Genomic DNA, 653 nt, shown 5'->3' on the forward strand with positions numbered 1-653 from the left:
AAACACATTATTTTATTGATATGTAATAAAATACATTTTACAATGGTCATTATTCTATTTACATAGGCAATATAGTGCTGAAAAAATAAAACCTGGCACGCAAGATAATAAAAAAATGGCACTAATCATAAACTGGCACACTGTGTTTAACAGACTGCCGACCCCGTTATAGAGGAATGATTGTGAGGCTTAGCAGATAATAGATTTAAGAAATATAATGTGTAGAGTAACTTGTTTCACCAAAAGCAAGAGATAAAAGCACAGATCTCCGTGACATGGAGATAATTTTACAAGATATTTAAATGTTCAAATAGTCTTTGTGAGTGACATTCCAATGGGAAGGATTTTTTTTTTTTGCTCCAAACATCCTGGGCAGCTTGTATCCGTAAAACAACAATTCTGCATAGTATTTTTCTTTGTTTTTTGTCGAAGGACTCCAGACTATATTTTAAGGGGGAAGAGGAGGAAGAGAGAAAAGAAGTCAATGAGTTTGAATCATTACAACTCCCTCCATTTTTTCCTTCCCACAGTGAGGTCTGCGGCAGAGCTGTCGATACAAAGATAACAGTACAGTTCTTGCTTCATCGGGGGATAACAAAACCTTTAGCGAATACGTCATATCAGCAACTTAATATTACCAACACATATATATT

This window comes from Penaeus monodon, chromosome 20, assembly GCF_015228065.2.
Source record: "Penaeus monodon isolate SGIC_2016 chromosome 20, NSTDA_Pmon_1, whole genome shotgun sequence".
Classification (NCBI taxonomy): Eukaryota; Metazoa; Arthropoda; class Malacostraca; order Decapoda; family Penaeidae; genus Penaeus; species Penaeus monodon.